Source organism: Ruditapes philippinarum, unplaced genomic scaffold (genome assembly GCF_026571515.1).
Source record: "Ruditapes philippinarum isolate M1 unplaced genomic scaffold, ASM2657151v2 ctg23827_1_1_1_1, whole genome shotgun sequence".
Classification (NCBI taxonomy): Eukaryota; Metazoa; Mollusca; class Bivalvia; order Venerida; family Veneridae; genus Ruditapes; species Ruditapes philippinarum.
Window position 1 is genome coordinate 1 of NW_026860615.1, and position 14504 is coordinate 14504.

Genomic DNA, 14504 nt, shown 5'->3' on the forward strand with positions numbered 1-14504 from the left:
CAACGTGCACGGTTATTTTATGTGATATTAACAGTAAGATGAATAATTTACAGATAAATGCTATATGTTATATAGCCCATTATTTTTTATGTATGCACATTAGTATTGGATGTATTTTTTCTTTCTCTACAATATATTCTCAAACAAAAGTAACAAAACACGAATCTACAAATGATCAGATATTTGTGTTACTTTTTTAACTACTATTTCATATTAAAAAATATTGAACGTCTACAATTAAAATATTTTGTAATCTGCGTACATGACTGTAATATTGACCGAGATTTCTTTTGTGAGTTTTCATCAAATAACTCCGAACAACCATTCATAAGATAAACCCATTTAAAACCCATTTAAAATGATAGTGGCGTATCATATATTCGACGAACGGACAGGTACAATGCGTTTCGTCTGAGGTTTAAAAGATAGGGGAATTATTCCCCGATGTCAGCTATCTACTATATATCTCTCTCTGCATGTAAATGTGTTGCTGAAAAAGCGCCTGTAGGTCGACCCTCGGAAAAAGGACATCTGGAATTTCCTTTTTTATTCTGGAACGCATTCAACGTTTTCATTTCCTGTTTAAAACGTTTACTGTCTATTCTAGTGCATGCGAATTGAACACTTCCTGGTTGACGTGGCTCGGCTATTTTTCAGGTACTAGCTGTGCTTGGCTGGTACTCGTTTAAAATCTCGTGCATGCGCATTGAACACTTCCTGTTTGACGTGTAGACTGTTGTGGTTGGTGAGGAAATTTTAAATCGTCGAAGGCGGTATGTACATTTTAGTTTAAATTAAAATCCATAATTGTTCATAAATGTTTTAAATCCTTGAAGATTCTTCTAAATTGATATATATGTAAACGTAAACTTTATATACATAATATGATAAAGTTATATTCGACTATTTAACGGCACATCTGTAAACTCTTTTCTTGTTGTTTTGTCGTTGTAAAAGAAATTGTCTTTAATTTAAGAATACGGCGAAGTGATTATAGAAATATACTTCTTCATTTATGTAGCAATGTTTTTGAGTAAAAAAAAATAATTTGTCTGCTGTTGCACAATTCTCAAAATGTTCATGTGATATTTATTTTAAATATCTTTTTCTCATAGCGTCGCACAAATAACTGCTTTACATAAGAAGTTGTCATAAGTATTTCTCTGTTTTAAAAGTTTATATAACACATAGAAAAACACATTCTATTGATAAACGAAGATTTTCGGCTTCTTTGGTTGAAGACAGGAACAAAAGTTCATTTGGTTCTACCAGTTTGTTGTTGTTGACGTTGACGGCTATACATTTAAACATCGTAGACGCTTATTTCACATGGTTTTACATCGAAGAAGGTGTGTTCATGGTTATATGTACATAGTTTTACATCGAAGAAGGTGTGTGTTAATGGTTATATGTACATGGTTTGACATCGTAGAGGATGACTGAAATAGTGTCTAATCAAGTGGTGTTTTACTGTACCAGCGAGTTCGCTCGCACCTCCCTGTCTTGGTTGGAGGACAAGTGATCGTAAGACCAATCATTTTGCGTTTTCGTCGGTTATCAGATCGGTAAATATATATTATTTACAATATACATAATTTTGTTTCAGATATATGAGTAACAACTGTCATAAGAATATAAAGGATAAGAATTCCAACGAAAGATGTTCTCTGTAAGTATCTTATCTTTAATGTAATACTTGTTATTTAACAATTTTACTTTTCATATTGAATTTTAAACATATTTTTAACTAAGCTCTTAACTTTTGTTATATTTCAACAATAAGACTTATCCCATTAAAAACATTATATATTTGTTGTGGGCTTGACAGTTTATGTATACATGTATATATACACATGATAGTCAAAGATAAAGTACATAATCAATTTGAAACTCAATTTACCGAAAACTAGTATAGCATATAACACGGAATATAACGTTCTATAACAATTCAGCTAATTCTTGTAAAATCATTTTAACACTTGGTTTTGACCCTTTATCTTTACTATGTACCTTTGTCTTTACTTTACCAGACACTTTATATCGCAACTTAATCGAAATAGAGTTTAAAAACATTTCGATATCTGAATCATTATAATCTGCCATAGAGTCTGACTGAATAGCATTATATGCTGCTTGTGACTGAGGATTGCTATTTACTTGTTTGGAATTTCAGTCTGATATTTCTGAATCAGTCTGCGATTGCATTTCTTCTCAATGTGCATTACTTTGAGCATTGTCATTAATTGAAATTTGTTGTTGATGTCGAAAATGTTTCTGTAATTAGGCTAATGGAATATCATCTTCACTATCAGAATTTGACCTATCTTTTCTTACATTCTTAGCAACTTAGGGTAATACTGATTCTTGTATTTCTGAAGCATCATCAGTATCGCTATTTTCAGATGTAACTAAAAATGTGTCATTCTTGGTCTGGCATTATTATTCTTGCTTTAGTATAGGCAGTCAGTATATTTGCAAACCCTTATTTGTCTCGTGTACCTATAACTTTGAAATTGTCATAGCTGCATTTGTTTATTATGAATTAATGGTGACCTTTCTCCCATAATTCTATAAAATGGCTTCCAATTTACATCTAATTTACCTATTTACGAAAATTCTGTTATAACAATTACAGCATCACTATCTAAAATTTATATTTTTGTGAGTTTATCTGACATGACTAGCTTGGGTCGCGTTGCGCTTTTTTAAAGTTCTTATATACTAAACAGAAAAGTATTATTGTGTTCTTGTAAGCATTTTTGTTGTGATATTTCTTCACCATGGGTAACGCTTGCCTTGCGTCTGTAGAGCAACAGGTCGACCATTGGAGTGTGGGGCACGGCTATATAATAAATTAAAATGGACTATATTTGAGTTCTAGAGACATTAAATCACAGGCCCTTAGTTCTCTGTTTAAGATAATATTTCCTATTGTAGATTTCCTGGCATTCTTTTATCTAAGAAATCAGTTATAACTATGTCGTGAACGTTCACTTTTTCGCGTCCGATAGCACTATAGGTAGTAACCACGTTGATCAATTTAACTAAAAAAGTGTTTGTTTGAAGCCATTACTTAGTAAATTTGAATCCATGTCCATGACAATTTTGTAAGTGACATCATAACGCTAGCGGTAAATTCCTTTTAATAGTTAATGTATTAAGCTATGATCCATACTTTCTGTCAAAATGTAGGAAAACACTCGGGATAAACACTGTAAAGGTCAATAAAACATATAATGTATCGGTTACCACTCATTGTTTGTTCATAAGAACCTAAGCAGTCGATACTCATCGTAGCGAATGGGTACATGGGTATTTTTGTCTCGCCCATAGGTGCTTTTATTTTTGTGAGATTACCTGACTGATAATCAACACATTTAGAAACATATTCATATAATTCTTTGAACATATTTGGCCAAAAATATTTCTGTTTTATTGTTGTAAATAACCTTTGTCTTCCTAGGTGACCATTATTTAAATGATATTGAGTAATGACAAGGTGTTTTAAGTGTTGCGGAACAAACAATCTAAGATTAGGATTATCATCTACATTAGAAAGATAATAAAGAGTGGTCAATTTCTAAATATTTGCTCTGCACTGATTTAGTTGGCTGTCCGTGACGTAGTAACATTTTCAGTTCAAGAATAGTTTGATCTTTATCTTGCTCCAAAGCCATATTTAATTTTTCTAAATGTTTAATATCTTCTACAATTGGCTCTTGAATTTGATATTCTTTGTTTGCTATTTGTTTAGCATTAAGATGTGTAGAATCAAAAACATTTACTTCATATCTTTCTTCAGTTTCGCAGCATGTCCATTATCATAACTTGAATTATCATTTGATTTTGAGACTGTTATTTCGAAGGCATTGTCATTAATATCAGGCTCGTAAAGTTTAATATCAGACTTATTAGCATTTTTATCATCAGCTGGAGGTCTAGAAAAGAAATCGGCGATTAAATTTAATTTTCCGGGCAAATATTCAATTTTGCAGTTATATGCAGAAATATTTATGGCCCAAAGCTGTATTCTTTTGTTTTGTTTAGGTGCTTCTCGAAGATACTTTTAAGGTTTATGGTCTGTTAATATAGTAAACTCTGCATTATGTAAATAAACATCTAATTTTTGTAATGCACAATGAATACTGAATTCTTCTTTCTCTATGGTACTGTACTTTCTTTGAGATTCACTTTATTTAAGAGATAAGAAGTATATAGGTTTTTCAATACTAGATTTGTCACATTTCTGACTTAAACATGCTTCGATCACTAAATCTGAGGAGTCCGTGTATAGAATATAAGGCTTATTTGGGTCTGGGGTTGCTAAATGTGGAATACCCGGTACGTGTTAACATTTCCTTTAATTGTTCAAAACTTTCTTAACAATCTTTTGTCCATTTAAACAAAACACGTTTTCTAGTAAGATTAATTAGAGGTTCAACAATTTTAGAATATTAAGGGAAAAACCTTCTATAAAAACCAGCAGCACCAAGTAAAGATCTGACATATTTAACACATTTTGGTACAGGAAGTGACCTAATAGCTTTTACTTTTTCTGGGTCTGGTTTTATACCTTTATAATCAATAATAAAACCAAGGTACTTTGTTTGTGGCTGAATAAAACTGCATTTTTTCAGTTTAAGTTTTAATTTATGATATTTAAGCTTTGAAAATACTGTCTGTATATGTGATAGATGTTCACTTAATGACTTCGAAAATATCGTCAAGATAACTGACAGCAAATGCTTTTAAACCTTGTAAGACATGTGACATGAGTTCCTGAAATGTCCAGGTGCAGAAACTAAACCAAAAGGAGTTCGGTTGAATTCGAACAGCCCTCGGAAAAAAGCTGTTTTCTCTTTGTCTGATTCATGTACGGGTATCTGCCAAAATCCTGATCGCATATCTAGTGTTGTAAAACATTTTGAAGACCCGAGTAGTGTTAAAATATCATCAATAAGGGGTAGGGTATGATGTTGGCTTTGTAATTGTATTCAATTGTCTAAAATCAACACAAAACCGTTTACTGCCATCACGTTTTCCGACCACAACCACAGGCTATGACTTCTTCTTATAATATTTGCTTCTAACATCTCATCGATTGCGTCACTAACTAATTTTGTTATTGTTTAAATGTGGGCGGTATGGACGTAATTTGATTGGAGGGTGATTACAAGTTGGTATTTTCATGGTTACAGTATCTGTTTGAGTTAATTCAGAATCTTTATTTGCGAAAATATTTCTATTTTTCCTTATTAAGTCTCTAACAATATTAAAATGCTCTGAATGTGTATGAAAATCACGTTTGAAATCGTTGTTTAGAGAGGAAGTTGTTTGAAGAGCCTCTCTGTGACCGAGTTAATGCTCTCAACTTCTGATACCTTAGCAACTACTGCATCTCGTTTAAGTCTTATAGTTTTATGCGTATTATTGACAATCATAATAGGAAATCTTCTATCAGCCGAAAGTTTCATAACAGAATTTGTTATCATAAGACCTGGTTCAGAAGCAATCATTCCAGTTTCTATACTTTTTAATTCATATAATTTATCATTTTCCAAGCCTGGAGTTTGTTTTTTAACTTAGCAGTGCACACATTAACTGTTTGAGGTTTAAGAATAACAGCCTGCTTTAATCTAACAATTGATGCGATATGAATATCTTCTTCGAGGGGTACATATGTATTATTAATTCTTAAGCAGCCTAAATCAAAATATAATCTAATGCCATTTTGTGTTAACCAATCACGGCTTAAAGAAATATTTCTATTCATTTTAGAAACAACATAGAATTTTTGAGTTGTTTCTGTTTTCCCTATTTGAAAAGTGAGATTTATAAAACCATCTATATGTAAGTAATTTCCGTCAACTGAACACAAATTTATTTTCTGTTTTATAAGTTCAGGAGGATTGTTCAATTTTCTATATATTCTGCGATGCAGATCACCTGAATCTACTAACGATCTGTATTGATAGTTTTCAATTTTTATCAGACATGAATTAGGACTACCCGCCAATGCTATACTAAATTTTGGTATTTGATCGTTCCTGTCAGAGACCCCTTTGTGACAGGAACTTGCTAGTTTTCCTGAAATTTTATTTTGTTTCTGTCGTAAAAATTTGGTTTACTGCATTCTCGCATAAAATGTCAAAAAAATATAACATTCCAGCACTTAATCTTTGATTTCAAATTATTATTGCAATTATTTTTTCTTAAATCGTGAAAAATTTTGTCGGTGAAATACAGAATATATTTCATTTTTCCTAAATCTACAATTACGCACATGATGACCTGGCCTCTTTCAGCATGTTCAGTAAAGGCAAGTATTTCTTGTATAATAATGATTAAAATTATTTGCTCTGTAATTATTGTATCATGCGTGATTTTGAGAATTATTAAATGTTCCTACTCTGGCAGGAAATCTAGCCCTGAAATTCTGTTCATTCATTGCGCAAATAATTGCAGCTTGTTTAGTTTTTGGCTTTTCTCTAAAGTTTAAGTTTTAAATAATTATGCGCTAAACTATCCGTAAACATTTCAATTAAATGAAGTTCAATTAAACTGTTATCTCCTAGTTTATAATTTTCATAAGCGGTTGCAGCACAATCAATAATTTTTTTACCAAAAATTTGAACACTTTCTCCCAAATCTTGTTTTAAATTTCTCAAAGGATAAAATTCATGTTGTAAATCTTTAATTTCCCCAAATCTAGTACTTATTTCTTCTTTTAATTATTCCCACAAATTACGAGAATTATCACGCAAATATCTACATACAAAATCGCTTACAGTCCCTTTACTTGATTGAAATGCGACTAATTTTATTTTATTATCAACCAAAAATCCAAATGGAAATAAAACACACACATGAAGATAATGAAAATATTAGTCAAGATTGTTTTTCTTATTATGATTTTTTTGCTGTCATGTCGAATTGAACTAGTAATAGATTTCAAAAGTTTGAATATCATTATGGTGATTTATGCATTTTTTTGAAAACAGCTGCAAATAAATGATCACGTTGTAAAAAATTGAAATTCAATAAACATGATATGATATTTATAATTATTATAAAACACAATTGTTTATCAGCCATTGAATGTAAAAGATAATGTATTCATTTAACGTTAAAACGCGACAGTTTATCATTAAGTGTGTTTTTAAATAAACAAGAACAATATAAAAATTCGAAATTCATTGCGGGCGTTTGGAAATAAAATATCCTAGTATCGCAAAGATCAATGTACTCTTTGTCTTTTTATTCAAAACAATGTCTTTTTAAAAACTAAATCACCTTATAACAGTTTAAATAACCGTAAAATGTTATCTTTACGAAACGACAAAAATAGACTTTAAAGATTTGTTGAAAATTTGTAAAGATTTGTGAAATTTATACTGAAGAAACGGTGAAGGACATTAGCATGTGTAGTCTGAAAATAGGGTCAGTTGGTAATTCATTTCGCCTAACTTTATTCATAAAAATATGTATACTTATCTTAGCGATCATCTCAATATAAATATGAATTATTCCGCCTCCAAATTCTTAAACTGGAAGTAATTCCTTTAACTTATGTGTCAATTAATTGATGTGAATGTTAACTAAAATTGGTTGATACTATCTAGTGACGGTTATTACTTTTTATTTGTTAAACTTTCTAAACTCAGAGAGATGAAACACAGACAGGCTTAGTGATGTTTTAATGTAATAGTGCTTTTCATGCATTTAAGTAAAGAGATAGTTAAGAAGTTTTTGAAAATGCATATTTATATATTTTCAAATTTTCAAGAATAAGTTGTATCTGTATGTTTATATGACCTGAACAAGACAATCGTTAAGTAAAAAAAAATTGTCAAAATATTTTACCTTGACATACATTTGGCATAAAATTTTATAAATTTTGGAAGTCTCCTATCGATTCAAAATAATTGCTAGAGATGGATACAAAGGTATAGATTTGATGTCACATATACCAATGTAGCTTGGCAACAAAATCATTTTAAGCGGAAGAGTGAATTCATTTTCGAGTAATATAGTATCAGTCATTTTTTAAAGTTTGCTCATTGTTATGATATTTTAAGATCGTAGACTAAATTTACCACATTATTTGAAAAAAGGGAACGATCTAATTGGACAAAATAAAATTTCAACTGCTAATGAATGGTAAATGTTTGATATAGTAAAAGTATAAATTAAAATTATAGTTGTCAAATTCTTATTTTTTACAAAATACGGAAACGTCTGTAACGTAAGCAGATAAGACTTAAAAATAATAAGAACAAAGAGAATGTAAATTTGAAAAGCCAGATAGCATCATAAACAGGTTTAAAATCTTACTTTCTTGTCTACACCATATTACCAGTAAAAGAAGAAAAGAGCAATCAATATATTATAGCTTTATCAGATAAAAAATAAGACAAAAACAGAATTTGGTTAAGAGATCCCACATTAAAACGTATAAATTTATTTTTATGTACTTAGGACTATTCTATACGCAACAATTTTTGTTAACGAGATTACCAATAAAGTATAGTTCTACATTTAAATGGTTGCACATGCACAAAATGGGTTTTCTGACGGTACAAACAAAAGTTGACACGTGGCTTAACGGTGATCAATGAAACAACTACCAACCACGCAACTGAAAAAATAATAATTGTTGGCCGGGTTGCACAGGTAAATGTTGGGGGCGGGCGGGCAAATTTTCGTAACAGTTTTCTCACCAATCATTTATTACAGCCTCTTGATATCTCACCAATCATTTATTACAGCCTCTTGCTATTTGGCATACTGCATTAACATGTTATCCCATACCGTGGGATTCAATTTCACTGTATGTCGCTCATCCACTTCCTGTTTACTGACTTAGTAAAATATTCTACATTAATGGTCAATGTTAGGAAATTTTCGTAACAGTTTTCAAGCAAAATCTTATCACAGCCTCTTTATTTTTGGCATACATCACTAACATGTGGTCTCATACCTTGGGATACGATTTCAGGTCTGTCGCTCGTCCATTTCTTGTTTACTGAGTTAGTCAAATGTTCGACATTGACGGGCAATGGTAGGAAATTTTCGAGACAGTTTCTCAGCAACTAGTTATCACAGCCTCTTGATATTTGGTATACAGCATCAACATGTGGTCCCATATTGTGGTATTCGATTTCAGGTATGTCGTTCATCCACTTCCTGTTTACCAACTTAATTAATTTTTCTACATTGATGGTGAATTGTAATAAAATTTCATAACTACGGCCTCGTGATATTTGGTATAAAATGCAACCCGGCCATTTCTGCCTTTGACCCGTTTTATGTACTATTATATACAAATAAACCTAACATGCATTGTGTAATGGTAATTTAAGGACACAATTACTAAAAAGTCTGAATAGATAAGGTGACCCTCATTTCCAAAACCCGGGGTTATTTTTTTAATTTGGGACAAAGTTCATAATGGTTTTGTACTGAAAGGTCAGTCAATGCTTAACGCTTAAATATTTACTAAAATTATAAGGTCTGTAGCTTTACACAACGAATTTGTTTTTACATAAGTCTGTATTTTCTCAGGTAGAGTTTATTTTGACACAGGGCTATGTTTTAAAATAAAGAAATCTCTCAGCTCAGCTTTGACCGTTCAGTTATTGATAAAATCACTGATATATCATTTTCACTTTACAAGTGAATGTTACCGAAGTTACCCTAGGCTAGCGCTATTTTGGGCACGAGGAACATGTGGTATATAAAACTTTAGCAAACGTTTTTCATGTTAATTATCCAATCTCTTAGTATGGCGATTACCTCATGAAAATTTTAATATGTGTTTAGCCGAAGGTCATCAAAAATTAGTTTGACTTCCTGTAAAATTTACAGGGAAAACTGAATGTAAAAAGAATTTTCATTGATCATTGATAATTACAAACTAAATTCAGGGAATCTAATTGGCCATTCTAAAATAATAGTTCTTTCTATTCTTAAATAAAATTTAAAGGATAGATTTAAAATAAAATGTAAAGGATAATCTTAACCAATATAAAAATGCAAAGGATATTTCTAAAATTAAATAAACAGGATGGTTCTTTAACTTTCTAGTTAAATTTCTGAGATATTTAAGTTCTGTTAAAATGTACTTTATCCTACAAAGTATTTTACACTGCGTTCTGACCCCACTGTATTTTCTAGAGAACAGATTTTTTACATACGAAATTACTTAGTTATTTTACATAAGAACTTACTGAGATATAAATTTTGTTCAAAATAACGAGGTCACCAATAATGTTTATTATTTTGTAAGTTTACTCATGCACACGAAAATATCGAAAAACACACCAAGGTACCCTCAGTTTATAGTGTTCAACAAGTTTCTAAAGTATTATATGAACATTGATGTGTTCAAATGGTATAATGTTTATAATGTGCATATATTTTTTGCATATTTATCAGGTATTCTTGAGTATAATTGTCTACCGACTGCGTAGATGTTGGTAAAAGAGATCAATTATCTCACTTACTGAAACACGACATATTCATTTTGGAATACATGCGACATTCTTACAGTGTTCCATATTCAAGATTAAACCCCATTGTTTATTCTATAAAGAAATGTGTATTGAAAACTTAGAAATAACACATACAAGTTACCCAGGTTTACTTCGCGAAGTATAATTTAAAGATACTTCTTGTTATATAATTATATAATTAAAAAAATGTAAATGACGCTTAGGACAAGATTAGTTCTGATGCCAGCGTAACAACTTATGTAATTTATGTACACTTTCATAATGCAACTCTACTTCATTTCAAACATATAAAGACAAGGCATTGTGTATTTTTCCAGAAGATTTAAATGCCTTTCCTGTGAAAGTCTATATAAATGTAATAACCCGAGAGTCGTGGCTATTTTTTTATCCGGGACATGTTTTAAATGGTTTTTTAAGAACACTTTAGCTGCATGTCATATATCTTAGTCTTGGGCAGGGTTAGTTTAAATATTTTAAACCTAAATGCATGAACATGTAGTTGCAAAAAAATATTATCAATAGTGTGTGTTTTTCATATGGAAGACATAACCATACAAATACTCAAAGTTCTAATATATTTGCTGTTGATAAATACATATTTTGTCATAATTAGGCTTTGAGTGTTTAAATTAAAATCAACGATGGCTGTCTTATAATTACTTAACTATATTACATTATTATTCAAAGAGTCTAGCAGCTATGTACAATATTTTTAATTCTTTCAGCTTTGAATGCATGGTAATGAGCATTTCATTAATAATCTTATCTTATCTTATCGAGTACCTTTATTTAAAAAAAATTGTCACCTTAGAAATAATAGTTTTATATTACTATAACTATTTGTATTTTTTTAATTCTAAACAAGATTTTAGAAATAATGTGTTTATTTATATGGAAGCGGATGCACAATTGAAGTTAAATATATCAAAGCTTTACACCTTCATGTAACGTGTTTTGAAATAATGTGAACATGTTTATCCCCTATTACAACAAAACAGAATGCATGCTGATTTCTGCACTAGTTATTTAAATTGTTTAAATCACCTTATACCGCCATACATACATGTATTTACCACGAGGAAGAGGAAGTCAATTTGGTTGACAAAGTACGCGTAGTATGAATATAAAAGAGGTCGGTGTTTAATTTCACCTAACTTTAAATCATTAATTTAGACCTTAAACTCGTGGGACCTTCTCAAAGTTAATTAGATCTTTTTCGTCGGCGAATTTCAAAACAGGAAGCGATTTTTTAGGCTTACTTTATTATCTAATATCTTAAATATCTATGTGGATGTATAAGGAAATTTTAATTACGGTGAAAAATGCAGTAATTACTAGATATATGCTGTGGTTTCTATGCATCTTGAAATGGTCCCCATAATTGTAGGTCGCCTATTTTTTCACAATTTAAACGAAAATAAAACACAGACAAACAATATGTTATTGCTCTAGATTTTAGATTTTATCATGTATTTACCACAAGGTTGTCAATTCGGTTGACAAAGTACGGGTAGAATGAATAATAAAAGAAGTCGTCGATTAATTTTACCTAACTTAAATGAGCCGCGTCATGACAAAACCAACATAATTGGTTTGCGACCAGCATGGATCCAGACCAGTCTGCGCATCCGTGCAGTCTGATCAGGATCCATGCTGTTCGCTTATCAACTCTATTACAAGTGGAGAAACTGACAGCGAACAGCATGGATCCTGATCAGAGTGCGCGGATGCGCAGGCTTGTCTGGATCCATGCTGGTCGCAAACGCACTATGTTATTTTTGTCATGACACGGCTCAAATCATTAATTTGGACCTTAAACTTGTGGGACCTTCTCAAAGTAATAAGAATTTTTTCATCGGCGAATTTCAAAAAACAGGAAGCGATTTCTTTAGGATAACTTTATTATCTGATATCTTAAATATCTATGTGAATGTTTAAAGAAATGTTAATTACGGTAAAAATGCAGTAATTACTAAATATATCCTGTGGTTTCTATGCATCTTGAAATGATCCCCATAAATAAAGGTCGCCTAATTTTTTTCACAATTCAGACGGAATTAAAACACAGGCAAACAATATGTTATTGCTCTAGATTTTAACTTCATGAATTCACGTTTTTAAGTCGTGCAATGATTCATTTGGCGAAAAATAAATTTCTGAATATCTTTCATAGCTCAAACGTTCCTGCTGCATGTCTAAACAGGGTCTTACACCATGCTTTGGTAACATGGTCCACATTATTGAATGAATGTCGTCTTACTTGTCTCACAATTTAATCAGAAATAAAAGACAGATAAAAAATGTTATTGTTTTTTATTAACAAAATGCACTGACCTTGACGATATCAAAGTATTCCTCTTGAAGGTGTAGATTTAAAAGGCTGGTGTCTCCTGATTTGCATATTTTATATCTCTTTGGAATTTATATACTTGCAAATGACACTTCGAAATTTTTTATACAAATGATAGCTATCAAATTGAATTAAGTCATCTTTCGTGTGTACGGTTATTGATTTTGGCGACCTTTATATGTTCACAAAAGGTTCGTCAGCAAACAATTATCGAAATGGTGTTCACATTGAAACACAGTATTTTTTCAATCATGGCTAAAATAAATGTTGTTTTCTTCAAAAACACACTAAAATTCTTCAGTTAAGACGATTTACTTTGCAAAAATGCAGGTTTTTTGCACTTACGGATTTGTAAAAATGATTCAATTGCTTTATTTATAATATTACAATAAAAGCATTGATGCAAAGCATCAAAGGGCGTCCAAGCAAGAAATGCAGAAAGTGAAGATGAACTAGTAGACATATGATGACAAGATATTCTTATAAGCTTTTCAATGGTTAATTGGTTTTTACCAGAATTGTTTATCACTTATGCATGAGCGGACGAAAAACATTGTTCATAATGAACTTTGGTGGGCATGCTAGAGATAGAATATTACTTTTTTTCTCAACAGTAACTTGAAATTTTATCAATATTAACGATAATATCTAAAATATACGGGTCAATGATATTCAAAATATTCTCTCCATATGGTATAAGTTTATTTATACTATATAGTGGGTATTTTTGGATATTATCATTAATATTTGTGATTTGATAGCATTTCGTGTTGATGTGGTATTTTCTTTGGAACATACAAACTTATAAAAATTAATAGATCTTTTACATTTTGGAAATAATAAAGTACATATATAATATTATGTTATAATTGTTATGATCATAAATGTAATATCGTGATTACTAACAGCAACGGATATATACAATCATTTATAATACATTTGTGTAATGCATGATCAACACCACACTTGTGTATTGTCCCTTATTATGTTATCGCTATTAGCGAGGACCTTAAAGTATCTGTTCACACTTAGTAAAATATGACACTGGATATATAACCATGTTGATCATGTTGAGCATAATTGTCTATTTTAAATTAATTTTTTTTTTTTTCAATATTTTACGAATATTGTTTTCTTTCTTTTTTTATGTGCTATTTTAATACTGAGTTTTTACGTTTTCTAGTTATTTTTATTAAAATTGTAAAATGAATTTTAAGAATTCAATTGTCACATTGACCGACGATTATAGGTCAAAAATTAACTAGAAAAGTCAGTAAATTATGGTTAATCTTTCAATATATTATATTGTTTATTCTCAAATCATGTACATTTGTATTTTTCCTTATCATTTTAAAACTATCAATCAAATGAATAATTCATAAAATCTAATTTGTAACTTAGAATTATTCCTAAGCATCTTTACCAAACACGAATAACAAATTAATTCAAATGTTTCAAAGTTGATAATTTCATATTAATACCATAAAAATGTACCTTTTTACTCAATTATTGTATATATTTATTGTTTTTATCTATAAATAAAATAAAACATGCTATTGTTGTTGTTGTTGTTTTTTTCCAATTGTATGTTTATGTTAAATAATAATCAATAAATTTGAGAGTTGATCTGTGTTTATTTA

At 30.4% G+C, this 14504-nt stretch overlaps 1 long non-coding RNA gene across 1 annotated transcript; it reads left to right on the forward strand.

The window, feature by feature from the left end:
* Positions 1-480: 480 nt before the first annotated feature.
* On the forward strand, positions 481-9431 carry LOC132712785 (uncharacterized). Its single transcript, XR_009623351.1, has 3 exons — positions 481-773; positions 1607-1669; positions 8999-9431. It is a non-coding gene; the product is annotated as an uncharacterized LOC132712785 (long non-coding RNA).
* Positions 9432-14504: the final 5073 nt, after the last annotated feature.